The sequence below is a fragment of the Triticum aestivum genome, chromosome 4D (assembly GCF_018294505.1).
Source record: "Triticum aestivum cultivar Chinese Spring chromosome 4D, IWGSC CS RefSeq v2.1, whole genome shotgun sequence".
NCBI classification, from domain to species: Eukaryota; Viridiplantae; Streptophyta; class Magnoliopsida; order Poales; family Poaceae; genus Triticum; species Triticum aestivum.
In genome coordinates this window covers 478,419,463-478,438,806 of record NC_057805.1, presented here as the reverse complement: position 1 = coordinate 478,438,806, position 19,344 = coordinate 478,419,463, and the positions used below count along the sequence as shown (strand labels likewise).

Genomic DNA, 19,344 nt, shown 5'->3' with positions numbered 1-19,344 from the left:
CTTCTTCCATGGATAGGTGGCGGTTCTCTTCACTTGAGTTGGAGATTTATCATACCACATGTACTTCTCTGGCTGGAGCGGAGTCTTTGTCAAATTCATGTGCATGTAGTGGCAACCATCCCTCTCAACCTCCTATCTTGGAGGCCAAATTTGTTGTCTTTGGATGTAGATCCTTGGAAAGCAGGTCTTCAGTGTCGCTTTAGCTTCTTTGAGGAGGCCACTGCCTGCTTAAGGGGCATATTCCTCTCCGGTGCATGCTGTTCTAAAGGATACTCGATGTTGGTGAGATATTGATCCTCTATGTCCAAAGGCTACTAGACAAAGTCGTCTTCATCCACCTTTAGGACGCCGGCCATCATCTTCATCACCGGAGATTAGTTGTGGGTCCTACTCGATGGTGATTTTTGGTGGTGAGGCTTGGAGGTGCAGCAGGGTCGGTCGACTGTCCCAGCGTTTGCTAGACGTGTGGCCCTCCATGTGCTCTCTCCCTGCGTGGTTGTGTGGCATGCAGAATCCTCGAATTCTATATACATTGTGTAACCATGTAGAAACAAAATAATTTGCATTCTAGAGGTCAACATGCACCCCCCCCCTTCATTAGGGTGTGGTTTCGAGTCCCATCAAACATGCCCTCATCTTATATATTTTATAATGCACTTTTGTAACAATTAACCACATCTTTGTGTTGTAATATATATATATATATATATATATATATATATTGTCCACTCCATCCTTGTACGCAAAGATCTTGGTGTTCTAGTGCTTACAAAGCCCATTGTTTACACCCTCACGTTGTGGGTTCAAGTATCATGGAACATGCAACCTTTAAAAAAAACCTTGACCTAAATAGAGGGAAACCGGTGTGCTGATCGAATTGAGTCGAAGCAATTGCAAAAGTCAGAGCTGCAAAAAATAGTCAGTTTATGAGGTCGACATTGTTGCAAAAAGACCTATGTGAAAACTAGTCTGTTTACAAGCAGTTAAAGATAATGTGACGTGGCAGCCATGTGGTCCGTCTTCCGTCCCAAATCGACTTTGGCCTTATTTGATAAAATTAACGAATTTATGGCCCAAATGTGATCATTTTCCAAGTTATTGGTCTATAGTGTGCAGTCAATTTGAGTTAATGGAATAGTGGCGCATTTCACTCAAACGAAAATTAAACTACGCTGGGAAATCACCAAGATGAATCAATCTCGTATGCCCCTTGTCATAACACTAAATGGCATCGTTATAAATAACTAAAAGGTAAGTGAAAATTCCAAGGTGTTATGGAAACATATACAACTCTGAGTTTTCATGAAAATGTATGGCGAATAGAGTGTTCTGCCAAGTAAAAGATATGCACGCATAGTAGTTAGACTTCCATTTCATTTATGTGGATAACATAAACAACCATGATTTTCTTGCCAAATGGCAAGTACACACGTCATTCATGAATCTATGTCTAGATTTGTTTCTATTTTATTTCATGAACACAAAAAATAGGCAAGATATTTATCACAATTGGGATCCTTATTCATGGGCACATGCGAGGTTGGAAACAACAAACTTATTGGGACATGATGGGCTATGTATGGAGGTAAAGCTCGCTCGGCTGAATTGACTGTGTCATAGCAAATAGGCGTTGTGATGTATGCCACAATGAGCATTGCTCAAATAAAGCCACCGATAAGTGGCATGCATGAGCGACGCATGTGTATTCATTAAGGTGGAACTTTATGACAAACGATATCTAAGAATGTGCCACCCATATAGCCCCGGAGAGGTAGAGAGATGGAGACGTGGGGTTTCGCTATTTTGTGTAGTGGAGCAAAATGATCCATCACACCCATGAGAGAATACCAATAGTTCTTACGGATATATGCATTTTCTCCTGCAGCATTTTTCTCGATGCTTCATATTTCTTCATGTTTAATTTTCTAAACTATTATGCCAAACATTGACAATGGTGCACAAAAACACCTAGAGTGTAAGATATATTTTTCTACACCATGTCGGAGAGTTTCTTCGAACCATGCAAGAGAGTTGCATGTGATTTAACTGAGAAAGAAGATGATAAAAATCCAAAGAAGGAATGACCCATACAACATTCCAGAGAGGCCCGACACATGAAACTAACATAAGAACCAAACCACCCTAAGGACAGCCAACCCAAGAGTTGAAGTTGTGCAACCAAAAGATGACTGAAACCAGCATACTAGTAAAAGTACAACACAATGCAAGAAAGGAAGAACTATCCACTGCTAAGGCCTGGACACCGATGAACTATAACTGAAACAACATGACTACTATAGCAAGGACAATGACAATAACTGAAGCACATGTAACAGATGGACAAAACCACCATTAGCCTTGAGCCAACAACACGTGTGTGATTGTAGACACCATGTCACCAAGCGTAGAATCCAGTAGCCCGATGTTGTCAAAATAACAAGCATCCATGTCGTAGAAGGAGGACCGAGGTGTGGGCATGAACAAACCGAAGGGGAAGAAAGGTATGGCAAAGCACAAAAGATGAAGTTGTCCATGATTAGCAACAAAGCTAAACACGGCCAAGGGGGTGGGAAAGTTTTGATCGCGCCCTCAATCTGGCCGAGCCAAAGAAGGAGGGGGTCGAACTACCAAAAAAGCCCACACCATGGGTATACCGGCGAGCAGCCTGCAACAAGCCAACGCCATCACAACTCATGGTCAACGAGGAGAGCCATATGTCAATTGAAGATGAGATGAGGTACATGGGACTTCTAGATCAGACAGAGGCACTTATGGATCTACTTGACAAGAGTGGGACGGGGATGTACATGGACAACCAAAGGAGTTGATGCCGCACCACGACATGGCTACAATCCACCCCTTATGGTGTGTTTGGTAGGCTTCATGAGGCCCATGAGGGCTCTGGGGAGCCAAATTGGCTCATTTGGATGTCTGCTTTTACTATTTGGCCTACATGGCATGAATGTTGAAGCACCGTTCGGCCTGGCTCTGAAGGAATGGCCGGAACTACTTCTAGTGAGCTAAACCCGAGCGATTTGAGCGATCGCTCATGGTTGCAGGCAGGTGCACGTGTGGGACACGTGAGAGACACTGCATTATTTCCTGGTGTGGAACCATAAATCCCTTCACTCATTTCTCAATGCTCACTCTCCCCCCTCTCCATTCTCACTAGCGGCGGTGACCATCGTAGGAGGCAAGATCTGGATGGCAAGCACCAGAGGCAAGTACCGGCTTCATCACTGATTTTCACCTCTCTGACATGCCTTCGTCAATGGAGGTAAGCCCTCTCTCCACACCTTCACATGGATCAATTAAGGCATCGTTTACCCATCGATTAAACTTCACACATCGGTTTAATGGAGAGTGATTGATTTAGGCATTAATTAAACTAAGAGATGTTGTTTAAGGCTTGTTCGGTTTGTCCGTACAAGGGTACTGGGGATGATTTTGACTGAAAGGGGGTTAAATCGATTAGAATCCCCTAACATCCCTTTATTTTAACTAGGCGCAGCGAGCCTAGAGGTGCTTGGAGCGGTGGTAACCTTCATGTTGGTACTCTTCGACCTACAACGGCATTGTAGAGGAGCCAGGTTCAGGAACCCTGGCAACTATCTCGACCACTTTGGCATCGCCAAATTCCACCATCTCCTCCTTGTTATGGTCCTCCAGAACAATGGTGGTCGGTGCCACCACAATGGTAGACCTGTACTTGGCCCATCAAGCTCTCTGACCTAAATCTCGCGACTTGGCCTCCTCCGTCGCCACAATAGTATGTCCACGTACATAGCACCTTTGGTTGTGTCAGGAATCATCATATCTATCTCAGTCTTCATTGCCTGCGAAAGCACAACTTCTGCCTCCTTGATAATCTCGTCCACGGTGTTGAACCGAGAGTACACCTCCATAGGCTTCACAAACTTTAAGTGGTCGCTGCATGAGCACCCGAGGAGCAATGTTGTCCATCTAGGGCTGGTGGGAAGGGGTTCATGGTGGAAGAGTGGTGGTGAGAAAGAGAGTGAGATGTGGAAGAGGAGATGGAAGAAGACGATACATCCCAAACATATTTATAATTTAAGTATGATTCATGCTATATTGCTATCAATTACATACACTTTGGTATACTTTTTTAAATTTTCAATCGACGAACATATCCTATCCTATATACATCTTGTTCCATCTATTCAACAACCTCATATTTCTTGAGCTTGTCATCCACGATCGACTCTTCATCAAATTTATCCACGACATCATAGTTGCATAGATCGGCTCTGCAAGTGACGGGCACAATGTGGTTTTCATGGACATCCACCTATGATTCCACCGATGCAAAAATGATCATGTGTTTGAGCTCTAGCATAAGTTGACACTCGATATAAAACGATGTTAAGTTGCAAAAAGCAAAACACATAAGTATTGAAAGTGTAAACAACGTTCAACTACGAGAACCTAATCAGTGAAGTGTTAAAAGTGTAAACGACATAAAATTGCAACAGCTAACTACATGAATGCTAAAACTTAGTGCTTTTGGTAGATTTCTAGTAGTCAGCAATACATAAAATAAAACCCCAATCTTATGCCTCTAGTAGTCAGCAATACATAAATGCAACATGTAATTTTCTTCTTTGCAAAATAAGGAACACTTTGATTAACATATCATTTGATAGATATAGGGAGGAGAAACAGAGACGAGAAGGACAAAGAGATAACAAAGAGGTCTTCCAGATGAGGGATAAACGGTAGGGACATTTTGTTTTATTATGACACTTTCAGTTGTTCTAGAAATGCTACATGAGTTTGATGCTTTGTTGGGAGCCAAAGAAATTACCCATCGGTGTTATTGTGACAACCAAATTTTGTTGTTGTGCCTATGGCCACCAAATTTGATTTGTGCCAGTCCATCGTTTGCCTTGCTTCCTGTTTTGTTCATTCACAAACCTAGCTCTCCTTTCGAACAGTTAATCCTAAACCTAAATCTTGTTCTGCTTCCCAGTGGAAAAGGCAAGACCCCATGTTTCCTTTCACCTTACCCCTAGAAAAATTTGTGGGTACAGTCACATGAAACCATTTTTTGCTTCATGGTGTGGGCAAGATATGTCTGATTTACTTGTGATGGTTGTATGGGCAAATATATCAGCAATTTACTTCTGATGGTTGATCTATAATTCCCTATCTTTCAAACGACAAACATGGAATTTCTCACAAATTGGAACTCTTGCCAAAACAACAAGTCCCAGTTCCCTGCATAATATTATAAAAATAGATAGATGATACAACATAGAGTTCACACGATGAATGTGATAAAAACAAATAAAGCATCCAAGCTAATGGTGCAAACTATCGAACACAAACAGTCAATGCAACTTCGTTAGGTCACCACCACAACACCTAGATTTTAATCATTGGATTTGTTTCTCGCCCGACTTAGCTCGCTTTCTTGCGGAATGGGCTGAAGAATTTGTAGTGGTGGTAACCCTCTCCCCAACCATAAACCACATTGTTCCACTTGCACCGATTGGAGCAGACACCCACTTCGGAGCTAGATGTCATGCTCAAGTAATCTAGCTCAGAGGAAACAACTTGGTCCATCTGTTCAGTAAACTCATATTTATTTATCTTGTCATCCATGATCAACTCTTCATTGAATTTCTCCACAACTCACTTTCTCAAGCCAGCTCTACACGTAAGGGGCAAAATACAGTTTTCAAAGGCACCCTCGTGAAATTGCATCCTTACAAACTTCATCATGTGTGCGTGAGATCAAGCATAAATGATGAAAGTATAAACTAGAACAATTGCAAGAAACTAACCAATTAAGTGCAAAAAGTGTAAATGCCATTAACCTACATGAACCAAATCAGTGAAGTGTTAAAATTGTAAACCACTAAATTGCAACAACTAACTACATAAATGTTAAAAGTGTAAACCTCATAAAATTGCAAGAACTAATCAGATAAATGCTAAATTTGTAAACTACGTTAAATTGAAAGAACTAACCACATAAAATGTTAAAAGTGTAAGCGATGCTAAATTACAAGAAGCTAACCACATAATTTTAAAATGTAAACCATGCTAGACTATAAGAAACTAATCATAGCAAATACACAAAAGCTAGGAGCTATGCATAACAATGAAGAGGAGCACATAGGTCTACTAAGGTTTTACTAAGGGACGTAGAGCTAGATCAAGACCTGGTATGACCACTCATCACCTCGATCTGCTCGATTTAAAAATAGTTGAATCTCGTACGCGGGGAAGCATGGCTACGCTCCAAATACAAAGTTATAAAGTAGAAGGCGGATGTTAACTTATGTATTGGTGGCATCAAGCTCGGATCTCAAATCCCATGCCGACATGCTCAACCCACACACTGTCCTATGCAGTGGGGATTGAGTTGATGCTATCAATGATAACCATACCTCTATATTTGTTCATGGCATCATGGCCAGCATGCATAGGGCTTGGTTGTATGAGTTGGTGCAAAGGTAATTCAGGGTGGTTCTACAAGAATTCAATAGCATGAATATCCTTGAAGGATTCATGTGGATCCTCATGGATTGGATCAGGGAATTGCGGGCAGCGAAACAATATATGATGGGGTTACTATGGAAAATATCCTTGAATTTATCCCATGTGCCTCTGTAGTAAGGCATGCTAAACAGACAATGTGGTATTTTGAAGGGGCTATAGAGGATCTATTTATCTGTGTATGCGTGTCCAACTGATGCATAAAGACTTTGATTTTATATTTTTGGTCTCAGTTGTCTATTGCCAAATGGTTTATAAGCGGAACAATAAGTTAAGTCAATCTTATAAGTAGAGACACTTTGTTTGAGAGGTTTGCAAGATAACTCCTATGCTTGCAAGACTTACGCTTTTCATTGTGTTCATATTTGCACGGCAATATTTTATTACTACACATACACGCTCTTGTTTTGTTCTTGAAAAGAATGGTATTTAAGAATGATAGTCTCGAATTTAATATTGGAAAGCAAATGCACAACCACAAAATTGCATTAGATGCGCACAATGCGGGTACCTTCAAAAAATGAAATTCAAGAGGCAACCATGTGTCATCTCTCAAATGCATCCCTTGAATGTAAAACATGTCACTTTTGCGGCACTGAAGTTAAGATTCCATAGCCAACATGGCTACAAATGGATGCCCCAACCTTCTTTACTCTACCTCTCCCCTCCACATCCCTCCTGTGTTTCTCCTCCTCCCCAGATCCATCTCTCTCCACTAGATCCGGCGGCCTCGCCTGCCAGTGAGGTGAGAGAGGGGGGTCCCCACTCTTGTTTTGTAGTTCAAAGAAGCCTCAAGTAGAGACAAAATTTGTCGGACATGGTTTTTTATCAACAAAACTAACCCCTTTTCATTTCAAGATTCTATAACCATTTCCAAAATAGTCATATTCATCACTGCGAGGTTAAGATCAACCACTTGATTTGGGTACACACTAACTGAAGACCAATTAACTAGGTGGTTTTTTGTCCTCTGCCCCGTTACCACATGTCTACCTAAAAAAGTCTACTCCTTTTTCGACATTTTCGGAGGGCTATAAGAGACAAGCATGTAGAAAGGGTGTTATATTGCTACTTAAATTAGCTTTGATAAGAACTAATCTTCCACATATAAAGAATAGATTCTCTTGCCAACCCTTAGATATTTTAGACCAACGGTACGATTTTCACTACTTGGTTTTGATGAAAGCAAACTAGACAGATAGGGTCCACAAATTGGAGAAACCAGTTAACCATACAAACATACTCGATAGAACTACACATAATGTTAAGCTAATAATACTGAAATGGTAGGTAGCTAGTCATAGGAACACAAGATAGCCTAGTGAAAAATTTCTCCCAGAGGATGCGCAACAGAAGCTAGGGCCACCATTTAAAGATCTCCATGTTTGCATTTTAGGGAAGCTTGAGTTGGCTTTTGAGATGATGAGGATGGCGCTCGAGAGAAAAATGTCTTTGTCACAAGCTCCTCACGGTCCTCCTAAACTACCTTCCATTGCTGCTTTAGGGACACATGAGATAAATGAGCATCAGTGGGTCCAAAATCAATTTATGGTCATGGTGTTTCTCATGTATCACCACACGAGAATATACCAAATATAAGAATCCCATTAAATCATTCATCACCAAAATCACATCAATTGGTCAGGAAATATCTAATATTGTTAGGTACCATGGTCAACTGAGAGTTCGGCCACAAAAGTCCACAACTGATTGTCAGATAATCTCAAAAAAGGCTAAAGGATAGCAAAGCACGATGTGGTTAGAAGTTGCTATATCCCCACAGAGTTCACAGTCACGTCTCTAGGTCACATTCAATATTTCCAGGTGCTTAGTTGACTGAATTGTATTTTGCACAAATCTTTTTTTAGTTTGCTGCAGTACTATCCTCTATAACCTGATAGTGAAAATCCTATGATGCATGTCTTTGTTGATCAATTAGAACACCCAGATATTTCAAAGATTGAGAACCACACATGTGGGTAAATTTTGACAACAATAAATGCTTATCCATTTGAGTCTTGCCCACACAGTATGACGGCTATCAGGATTTAATTCTAGACTCGGCAACCACATGTGAACAAAATGCAATCACCATAATAAACATTGCACATGCAAGGTGGACTCTAGATCAAAAAACCAAGGGCGCATTAGCAAACAAAGGATGCATGTGTCCTTATTAATTGATTTGCATCCATCAAGCCAGCTGAAGTTATAAACAAATTTATATTTGTTCATTAGGACATGAGTAATATGTGAACCCTACCTAGTGTAGTGGATAACCAGGATACACCACTAAAACATGTCTCTAATCTGCATGCTCAAATGTACTCATAATCATAACACTTGCTTTCATCAAAACCAAGTAACAAAGTACTTTGCCTCCAAGAAGAAATCAAATAATCAACAAGCAAGCATTAGCATAATTACCTGGAGCTATGTCTAGATACTTGGACAATGCACAAGGGTGGACTGAGCCTTTGAAAGAAAATGGTGCCATATCAACTAATATCTTATTTTCAGGTCAACGTGATCAGCCAAGTCTTTATGTTGCAAAATTTGGATTTGCACAACAAGTAAACAACATCATCACAATCACATGTCAAGGTCAGGAAAGGGTGAGATGCTAGCAGGTCCTTCAATGTCAACTCTCTTGCAGAGGTGTCACTCAGAGTCGGGTCAGGGTACAACTTAGAATGACTTGGGTAGTCAACCGAGATTTCCTTGTCATAAGCCATGAGTCCCTTGCTCCAATGGTCCCATCAACTCATTCTGTACAAAGTCATGGCCCTCCAACAAATTTCTTTGGGGTTCATCAAGCAGTCTGACTCATAGAGTGTATCCATGTCATCATGCAACCTTTCATCAACATCTTTTCTTTCATATTATTATATCTCAACAAACTTGATCATATCATTACTGAATGCAACATTCTGATCCAGCCACACAGACAATTTCTCATTGTCCGGGTTGCCAGGCATCACCTTAGGAAATGTGATGAATCGCGTCACATGCATTTTGTCGAGCACGTTGCAGAACAGAATCCCCGTCGATAGATCAACCCAACCGAGATTCTCCAAAGTGAATCACCTTGGAAGCTAGAAACAAGGTCATCCATGCTCTGACATGGAACGATGAATCCACCTGCAACATTTTACCACTCCAAACCCAGGTCCTGAAGGAGAAGATATGGAGGGTAAAACCCCAAGGGATTGGTGAATAGCACAACGCGGCTAGGATGAAATGGTCGCCGGCGTGGCAGGGCAAGAGGCCATGATCCGAGGATGTGAGGATGCGCGAGAGGGGGCGACATGGGGGTCAAAAGGGAACATGTGTCCATTGCTCTATAATTTTCTGCATCACATACCGGAGAACACATCTACTCCGTGGGAAATGCATGCTCTACTCAGAAATCACCTTTCTTCACCTCGTTCTGGTGCAAGAGAAAGTTGAATACCTAAAATATGTGGACACCATAATATATTTGTCTTTGAAATTGTTTTTGCTTCTAGGAAGACCAAGAGTCTGCATCACAACTTTGCTGACCGTAGCTCAAGGAATAGACTACGGGCTCCGCAATCAGTTTATCCATACATCCATACTTTTAATTGAAGTGAGGCAAACTTCTATTTTTTTCATGACTGGATCTTCATCAAATTGCTTCGTGGCGGCATAGTTGCACATGCCAACTCTGTAGGTGATATGCATAGTGCAATTTTCAAAGGCATCATCTTTAAATTCCACCTGTACAAGACACTTGATATAAATGATGTTAAATTGCAAGAAACTAACCATGTAAATGTTGAAAGTGTAAATGACGTTCAATTGCAACAAACTAACCACTTAAGTGTTAAAAGTGTAAACGACTTTCAATTGAAATAAACTAACAACTTAAGTTCTAAGAGTGTAAATGACGTTCAATTGCAACAAACTAACCCTTAAAGTATTAAAACTGTAAACGACTATTAATTGCAAGGAACTAAACGTAAGTATCGAGAATGTAAGCCATGTTAAATTGCAAGAACTAACCACATAAATGTTCAAGTGTAAATGATGCTAAACTACAATAAGCTAACCACATAAATGTTAAAATCGCAAAGGATGCTAAACTGCAAGAAACTAACCATGGTGAATACACAAATACACATGGGCTAGGAGCTACGCATATAATGAAGAGGAACACATAGATATACTAGGGTTCTGGTCGAAGCATAGAGCTAGCACAAAACCTGGTCTGGCGAACTGGTCACCTTAGTCTCGCCCGGTCTAAATCCATTATAGGGCCACACACCCGGATCATGATTTTTAGTTCTAGAAATGTCAACCATGTTCTAGAAAAGTAGTAGGTTGATGCTAACATGTAGATTGCTCCACCTGCGACACTTTACCGCTCCAAACCCAGGTCCTGGAGGAGAAGGTATGGAGGGTATAAACCCAAGGGATCGATGAATAGCAAAACGCGGCTAGGATGAAATGGTCGTCGTCGTGGCAGGTCAAGAAGTCGGGGTCCGAGGATGTGAGGATGTGCGGGTAGGGACCTAGGAGTAGGCAGCGATGGCATGGGGCCGACCTCATAGACAAAGTACTTGCGGTGCCCTCTCAGGATGGGTAGGAAGAGGATGTAGATAACGAGGAATTCCTTCTATAAGAAGAGGATGGTGGGCATGCCGCGGCCGACTTCCATGAGGCCAGGGCAGTAGACGCACAGGTAGGAGGTTGGTCAATGATGCAGAGGATGACCTGGACAATGTGGCCGCCGGTTGAGAAGGCCTCCACGGTAGTGGCGTTCCTCACGTTGGCGAGGTACGCCAGCGGCTCGAGGAACATCCATGCGGGGGAGGGGACACGGCGTCATGATGTGGGTGCCTCGGGGACTCGCATGAGATGGAGAAGATCTTGCACATGTCCTCTTTGCTGCCGAAATCAAACATCGTGCTCGGGCGACGGCAATCGGTGGTGGGACTGATTGGGGTTCAGATCGGATTTGCGATGTGGGAACTATGGTCGGCGGGTTGTGAGTGATGAGTGAGGCTGGTTGGGGACAGCTGGAAATAAAATCTAGATAGAAGGAAACAGGAAAGAGAGCCATATGTTTCCAAGGTATGCCATGTATCAATAATACTCTGGCCAAGCACGTAGACAAAATATTAAGCATACTTTTAGATTTTAGTATACCAAGGAAAACAAACACACAAGTATCAATTCTTAGTGGCCAAAAAAGGGTGGCGTCCAAGATCCAAAAGCAAGCGAGTACCATGTATTAGCAAAACCAAAAACAGTTTTATGTATGTTTTCATACAAAAGGTGGGATCATTGGGAATGGTACGGCAAACTAAAGTGTCAAATACGCAGCAATATGTACATAACCAATGTTAGATTTTGAGCCAGAAAGAAATATAGTTTTCTAGACACTCAAAGCACATGCTGAAGAAAACCTAGAGCCATTAGCAAGCCAAAGCAAGCATAATATGTTGAACCCGAGCTCCTATCATGGTAGTCCTTTGTATGGTCTCCGTCACCGCCTTCCTCGTCAAAGGCCTCTGCTCGATTCGTACCGAAGGTGCCCTTCCAAGTAACCTCCCTTCTCTTCCATTGATTTCCCCATCATTTTCTCCCATTTTGATTTTTGGCCCCGCGATGGTGCCAAGCCATCGGTAAAATGTTGCATCGGGGATCTCCCTGGATCGTTGCCCCTCCCCTATCCCTTAATCTCCTGCAAACTTATACCTGTCATACCTCCAAAGACTCAAAATAACATTTTCTAGCGATCTCGTGCTTCACTATTGGTATCCAAAAAACTGAACCGACCTCCTTTGGAATCAGTGCATGCTCTTTCTTCTTCCATGGATAGGCAACAGTCCTCTTCACTTGAGTTGGAGATTTATCATACCACATCTACTGCTCTAGCTGGAGGGAGTCTCTGTCAAATTCTTGTGCATGTAATGGCATCCCTCTCAACCTCCTCTTGGAGGCCAAATTTGTTGTCTTTCGATGCATATCCTTGGCAAGCAGATCTTCAGTGTCGCTTCAACTTCTTTGAGGAAGCCACCGCCTCCTTAAGGGGCATATTCCTCTCCGGTGCAAGTTGTTTGACAAGATCCTCGGTGTTGGTGAGACATTGATCCTCTATGTCCAAAGGATGCTAGATGAAGTCGTCTTCATCCACCTTTAGGTTGTCGGCCATCATCTTCATCAACGGCGTTCGGCTGCGGGTCCTACTCGATGGTGATTTTTGGCGGCGAGGCTTTGAGGTGGAGTAGGGTCGGTCGACTCTCCCAGCGCTTGCTAGACGTGTGGCCCTCCACGTGCCCTCTACCTGCATGGTTGAGTGGCACGTGTTATCTGGGGCATTGTAATAATTTGTCCCTTGGGGTATGTGTTGACTTCTTTTAATCAATGGCGGGCCTTTTATTTTGCCTGTTAGGAAAATGGAAATGAACTTAAGAGATTGCAAAATTCACGTCATCACATGACGACATTGAATGCACTAGAATGGAGGAAACCATCAAAATGAGAAGGAAATTAGTCATAAATTCTTCAAGATGAATCAAGCTCATATGGCCAAAGTCATAATACTAAAATATGTCTCCAGAAATAACGAAAAGGAAAGTAAAGTTTCCAATGTGTTATGACAACATATGCATCTCCAAACTTTCAAGAAAATATGGAAATTTCAGTGTTCTGCCAAATAAAAAGGTATGCACTTATAGTTGCTAGTCTTCCATTTCATTTATGTGTACAACACAAACAACGATGATTTTCTTACCAAATGGAAAGTACACACGCCATTCAACCATCTATGTCTAGATCTATTTAATTTCGAATTTTTGCAAAAAAAAAAGGCAAGATAGTCATCACACTTGAGCCATAGGCATACCACATGGAAAATTGGAAACGACAATCCAGTGGGACATGATGGCCTATGTATGGAGGTCAAGATTGGCAAAATTGATAGTGTTAGTGATGTGATGTATGTTTGAATGATCATCACTTGAATTAGGCCACCAACAAGCGGCACACAAAGAGAGCCGCATGCATTTCATTAAGGTGGAAGTTTATGACGCCAAAGAATGTGTGACCCATATACAGTTTGAGAGATGGAGACGTGGGGGGTTTCTATTTTATCTAGTGGAACAAGATGCACACACACACACGAGCAAATATGACAGTTTGGAATCTACAATTTGTTCTATGGTATTTGTCTAGCTGCTCCATTGTTTCTTCAATTTTAATTCAATGCACCATTTTTCCAAATGTTGACAATGATGCTCATAGACGCCTAGAAAGCGAGATATACAACTATTGTTGAGTTTTTTTATTTGAAAAAATGTAGGAGAGATGCATATGATTTCACTATCACCAACCCTAGTCGGCTTTGTCCCCATCCTCTCCCCTGTCATGCGGCCTCGTCGGTGGCAAGAGGAGTTGGGAGCCATCTGTTATGTTTGTCCTTTACTTAGGTTTTGGTTTCCTGGCGGTATCAACGAGGTGGTGGCGATGATGGTGTGTTTGAGTAAGGTCTCTTCAGCCTCTTCCTACCTCCACTATGCCCGATCCGGCGCCAACGAAGGGGTTGTCAGAGTTTGCATCACCAAATCTGTTGGCTGTCTTTGAATATTGGCAGTTGATTTGTCTATCAAGGAGTGCAATTGACTAGCTATTGGTGCAGCGACTTTGACATCTCCTTTTGTGTTTTTTAGGCATGTTTTGGTTTCTCCAACTCTCTCGACTGGTGGTGATGGACTGCAATCCTGTACTGCGTAGGGTGATGCTCCAATTCATGTTTCTTCACCGATTTTTAGATATCGTTTCAAGTGACAAGTGGTTATTGTGGTCTTTAAAGCCTGGTATGGCATGGGCGTTTGCAGGTGTCCCTCTTCTTTACTATTGGTTCGGTGCGATTTTCAATCTTCGGCGAACGACAATCAATCAAAGGAAGAAGAAGGCTAGTATGTTTTTCAGTGTAGTTTTATTGTTTACTTGTCATTCTGTGTCTAGTTGTCTTTCCATTGTACTAGTTGTTTTCCTTGATATTTATCAAATGCGAGATGCCCGTTGGGTGCCTTTCTTCACACAAAAAAGGATCACCAACCAAAGAGTCTATATTTTTTGACCAGAGTATGAATGAATCCAACAATCAAGCAAAAGTAAAACATGAGGCAAGAAATGAAGACCTATCCACCGCATGGACTTTAGTCAGCTATGAAATGACCCACACGTCTACTATAATAGTGATGGTGACTACAATGACTGAAGCACAAGCAACACAAGTTCAAAATGACCATCCACCTTGAACCGACACTGCTTGAGCGAGCATAGACACCACATCACCAAGTTACGAGTCCACCAGCCCAACATCGTAAGACCCAAAACCACCTTGATCATTTTTTAGCAAAAGAGAGGCCTCCCTCTCTGATTTCATATAAAGAAAACAGTGTTATTTTTTACAAAATGTTGACAACCATCACCAATCAAACCAAAAGTTGCCACGAGCGTTGGTTAAGAGAGTTGAAGCCCATTACATGTTGGAGGTACAAAGACCAACCAACCATCCACACCAGGATCAAGCAAGATCCAAGAAAAGGAGGCCAGGTAAAAGCTGGAAACCCTCCAAAGAATCTACTGACTCTGGGGTAAATGGTACTTTTACTAAAATAAAAGTAGTGAACCACAACAGCAGCACCGGGAGAGCAAAAAGGGGAAGCGTAATAGAGCCAACCAAATGTCACAGCCCTAGCTTAGTCTTTGCCTGTCATTTCATGATCATCATGTCATCATGCTTTAATTCAAATGAATTTCAAATGGGGATAGCTGAAAGCCTCAGAAATCATTTTGGAAATGATCAAGATAAAAAAATTGCTTCAAATAAGTCCAAGAAAATGTTCCTGTTTCTCTTTGAAAATATTGGCAAGAGGTAAAATTCAAACCAATATTTTTAGGAGCCCAAAAATATTTATTTTGGGCTTTTGAGTTAATCCAATAATTATTTGCATTGGATTTATATTTGTTATATATTAAATGTACATCCAATAATTCTGGAACTTTTTATGTGGTTTTGGATATTTTACATCTAACCACATAATTATTTTTAGAAGCATATAAAATGGTTTGATTTTAAGTCAAATCAAAACATATTGCAAAGTAATAAAAACAAAAAAAGCAGAAATAGAAAGACAGAGCTTACCGTAGGCCACCTGGCGGCCCACTTACTTGGCCCAGCCCACCCAAGCCGCCACCGTCTTCAACCTCCTGCCAATAGGCAGGAGGGCGTGTGCCCGCGGAGCACACGCATGCGCGAGGCCACCTCTAGCCTCCCTGCTTGCGTTGGACGCCTCCCTCGACGCCACGGAGCCCTGATCCTTCCCCCTCTCTCATGTCCTCTTTCCCCTCCCCTGGACCTCTCTCTCTCACACATCTCCGAGCGCCTCGCGGTGCGCCGCTCCTAAATATACATCCAATAATTCTGGCACTTTTTATGTGGTTTTGTATATTTTCATCTAACCACATAATTATTGGATTAACTCAAATGCCCAAAATAAATATTTCTAGGCTCCTAAAAATATTGGTTTGAATTTTACCTCTTGCCAATATTTTCAGAGAGAAACAGAAACATTTTCTTGGACTTATTTAAAGCAATTTTTTTATCTTGATCATTCCAAAATGATTTCTAAGGCTTTCAGCTATCCCCATTTCAAATTCATTTGAATTAAAACATGATGAAATGATGATCATGCAATGATAGGCAAAGACTAAGCTAGGGCTATGACACCAAACAATTTTTAGTTATCTTCAGTTAACCACAAGGTCAAAGAACTCCACGTCTCCAACCTTGAGATGCCCGATACACTTCACTTGCTTTTTTCTCTATAGCACATATCCCGTGCGTTGCAACGGGAGAAAAATTACTATGCATTTAAAGTTAGTGAGAATTATATGTGCAAGCAAAACCCTGTGCGCACGTGAAAAGGAACATTTAGCTTCTTGGTTTCGCCGAGTGTGAAGTAATCAATCCGCTATTTTTCTATCCATTGATCGAGGGCATTTAAGAGTTTTTGTTATGTCATTGTACGTAAGAGAAGGCCCATGAATTATTCAATCTACTTTTCCTGTCAATCGGGGAGATTTTAAGGTATGAACTTTCTGAATATTGTGGGAAACATGACCCATTTTTTAAATCCTGAACAGTTTTTCGAAAGTTATGTACTCTTTCAGAAAAACGTGAACAAAATTTGAAACATGAACATCTTTCAAAATTCGCAAATATTTTTTGAAAACAACAACATTTTTTTATAAAAACATGAACATTATTTGAATCTGTGAATTGTTTTTGGAACGGGAACATGTGTTAAAAATTCATAACATTTTTAAAAATGTGTATCTTTTAACATTATTTTGAATTGTGAAAAATTCACTAAAACAAGAATATGTTTTGAATATGGAGCATTTTTTAAATTGCCATTTTCTTTTTAGAAATCTTGAACAATTTTGAAAAACAATAAAAGTTTTCGTAAAAATGGGAAACATTTTTCAAGTTCTGAATATTTTTCAAAATAGCAACACAATTTGGAATTCTGAAAATTTTCTATAATTTGATTATTTTTTTGAAATTATGAATGTTTTTTGAGAATTTTGAATTTATGAAATAAATTCAATAAGAAAAAAAACTTGGAAGTGAAATAAGAGATAGGGGAAGGAGAATAAAAATATAAATAAAACACTGAAACAAAGAAAAATAGGCCAGCCATTATTAGTTGTCCTGTGCGAAGCTCCCACTATTTGTCGCCCTGTGCGGAAAATAGAATTTTCACTGTTGCGTGGGCAAAAAAATAAGTGGGATGGCTACGCTGGGCCACAGCGCGCGGTCCATGTATGAAATTCTAGAAAAGCCTTCTTTTAGCACACGAATGCATAAGAATTTAGTACCACCTTGGATAGGAAAAAATTCTTTTCGGCAGTGAACGGATGAAAAAATTGGCGAAACGCACCTTGCTTTATCAGTAGGTATAGATATAGATATAGATTAGTTTTGCTCCCAGCCTGAGCACCCTTAGTTCTAGCTCCCTTATCTACATAATTGCTCAATTAACGATCCAAGAGCACTTTTGTTCAAACATCACTACCTAGGCCATGGAAGGAGGAACAAGGGGATGGACATGCACAAACCTAGGGGAGCAGAAGAGCAGGCACGAAAGATGAATCCATCCATGACCAATGACAACTCCAAACATGACTAGAGAGGGAAGGTGGGAAAGTCCAAAGACACGCCCTCATCATACATGAGCCGAGGAAAGAGGGGGTTACCCGCGATGCCTGCTCTGCTACAAACTAGGGGTCCTCAGACAACCTACAACCAGATAACACCAACATCGCTTGTGTCCAATGACCAGAGCCATCTGTCGGGCGGAGATTAGGCGACAGGAGGAGGGAGAGTCAGATCTGGCACGGTCGCCGCCGGAACTAGCCGAGGATGACTGTGAGAAGAGAGGCATGACAACATGAATGACGTGAGTGACATGGGCTGCACAAGAATAGTCTAGAGGAGCAGACACCGCACCATGATACGGTTGCAAGCATAGCCCACAACGCTAACATTCCACCAGTGACTTCGACCAACAAAGAGGGAGGGGGAATGGTGGTAGGCAAGCTGGGGAAGCTATGGGTGGGGAACCACCTGAGTCTCCCTAGAGGGGGCGACATGGGGGTCAAAAGGGAACATGTGTCCATTATTCTATAATTTTCTGCATCATATACCGGAGAACACATCTACTCCGTGGGAAATGCATGCTCTACTCAGAAATCATCTTTCTTCACCCCGTTCCGGTGCAAGAGAAAGTGGAAAACCTAAAATATGCTGAGACCATAATATATTTGTCTTTGAAATTGTTTTTGCTTCTAGGAAGGCCAAGAGTCTGCGTCACAACTTTGTCGACCGTAGCTCAAGTAACAGATTCCGGGCTCTGCAATCAGTTTATCCATACATCCATATTTTTTAATTGAAGTAAGGCAAACTTCTATGTTTTTTTCATGACTGACTCTACATCAAATTGCTTCGTGGCGGCATAGTTGCACATGCCAACTCTACAGGTGATATGCATGGTGCAATTTTCAAAGGCGTCATCTTTAATTCCACCCATACAAGTCACTTGATATAAATGATGTTAAATTGCAAGAAACTAACCATGAAAATGTTGAAAGTGTAAATGACGTTCAATTGCAACAAACTAACCACTTAAGTGTTAAAAGTGTAAACGACATTCAATTGCAACAAACTAACAACTTAAGTGTTAAGAGTGTAAACGATGTTCAATTGCAACAAACTAACCCTTAAAGTATTAAAACTTAAACGATTGTCAATTGCAAGGAACTAAATGTAAGTATGGAAAATGTAAACCATGTTAAATTGCAAGAACTAACCACATAAATGTTCAAGTGTAAATGATGCTAAACTGCAATAAGCTAACCACATAAATGCTAAAATCGCAAAGGATGCTAAACTACAAGAAACTAACCATGGAAAATAGACAAATATACATGGGCTAGGAGTTATGCATATAATGAAGAGGAACACATAGATATACTAGGGTTCTGGTCGAGGCATAGAGCTCGCACAAAACCTGGTCTGGCGAACTGGTCACCTCAATCTTGCCCAGTCTAAATCCATTATAGGGTCACACACCCGAATCACGATTTTTAGTTCTAGAAATGTCAAGCCATGTTCTAGAAAATTAGTAGGTTGATACTAACATGTAGATTGTTGGCCTCAACCCGCATCCCATCACATGTTGACATGCTCAACCCCCAGACCATCTCTGAGGCGGGCTT

General features: G+C 41.2%; 1 pseudogene; it reads right to left on the bottom strand.

The window, feature by feature from the left end:
• Window positions 1–7,991: 7,991 nt before the first annotated feature.
• On the bottom strand, window positions 7,992–11,453 carry LOC123097098 (uncharacterized; annotated as a pseudogene).
• Between the last annotated feature and the right edge of the window lie 7,891 nt (window positions 11,454–19,344).